Genomic DNA, 1,606 nt, shown 5'->3' on the forward strand with positions numbered 1-1,606 from the left:
TCACCATACAGCAAGGTTCTCTCTGAGAACTCTAGCCTTATGAGCGGAAAGCGTTGTGTGCTCACAAGGCACCCGCTTCTTTTCAATCGAGATGAGCACAGTTGCCTCTGGTATCTGGTCACCGAGTGCCATTTTACTGCCGCGGATCGTATAGCGGGTATTGTAGATGCGCTTCCAGTGACCACTAGCGGGCATGGTGCTCCACACCATTACGTAGCTGTTGTAACTTCCACGGTCACAAAAGTTTAGGGTGTACGGTTAAAACTTCGCTCATGTCAGCAGGCACAACATGTATATTTGTAGTATATCACCAGCAATACTCTACAAAAGAGTAATCATTAAAATTGTGACAGCCGGTATCGTCCATACGAACAACGTCCATGGAAAACGGCCAGGAAGCGCGCACGGATATCACGGAACGCGAGGCGGTCTCGATACGTTAACATGTGGGACTACGACGCGTTTTGCAAGTGTTACAACGGAGGCACTTGCAATGGAAAAAGCGCCATATGAGTCACTTGTTGAGGGAGCCCGAGAGGTTGTATAAATGAAAGAGATGCTATTTCTTCTTACCTACAGGGAACACGGCTGTTCGCCCAGCACTCGGTATAGTGTGTATTAACATTTACTAGACTTTGCTAGTAACGACGATATACAACGGCAAGAACATCTGCGCTCCCAAAACAGCCTATTCCAGGAGTCTGTGAAAACCGTAGACAAGTAAAGCATTGGAGAGATTTATATGCTTTTTTAATAAATTATACGTTATTCTTTATTTATTTATTCATAGATTTGTTTGTTTGCTTGTATATACACATTACTGCCAACTGCCCTTTGGCATCCAAAGGGAAGTGGTTAACAGTGAAACGGAAACATGAGGTACAGATGGTGGGATTAACATAGCGGCAAAGGGCAGAGGTTACAAAAATCACTCTCTCAATCGCATCGTAAAAGCTTGTTCAAGGTAAACTAAAAGCATTACACTTAAGCGCGAGGAAGAACAGTGTCAACAAACATCAGCACATCACAATCGATGAAATGGAAAAGAAGGTTGACGATCATGAACTAGCAGACGCAAAAGTATAGAAAACGAAAAAAAGAAATAAGGAGACACACGTTATAGTGGAAGACAGTGGACTATCATCTGAAACTGTGCTTCTTCAACGTGCTGGTTAAGAACTGCAGCACTTGAGCATCTCAATATCAGACACACCACCAGCACTTTGTTCTACCGCTCATTAATAAAGATGCTAACAACGATATAGTTCATTAGGTCGGCGAAATTGTGCATTATTCTTTAGTGTGTTGCCTGATGTCCAGCAACAGCTAGACTGAACGCGACCAAGAAGCGTAGCTTGTATTCCCTCCCAAGTCCTTTATTAGCTACGCAAAGGAAGTACACTCAACTCCTCCTGATTTCTTAACTTCTCCTTCGGGGGTACCTACCGTCGCGTCACAACAAGGTGGCAGTACGACCTGTAACATCGTCCTCAGCAGTATTGGCGCCGAAGTAACCAGCTCAAAGCGGTAATAAATGGCAGATTTCGCACAATATGTGCACGGTTTCGCTTGCTGCCGTTTAGGACATCACATGCCTGCTATGCCA

Source organism: Dermacentor variabilis, chromosome 3 (assembly GCF_050947875.1).
Source record: "Dermacentor variabilis isolate Ectoservices chromosome 3, ASM5094787v1, whole genome shotgun sequence".
Lineage (NCBI taxonomy): Eukaryota > Metazoa > Arthropoda > Arachnida > Ixodida > Ixodidae > Dermacentor > Dermacentor variabilis.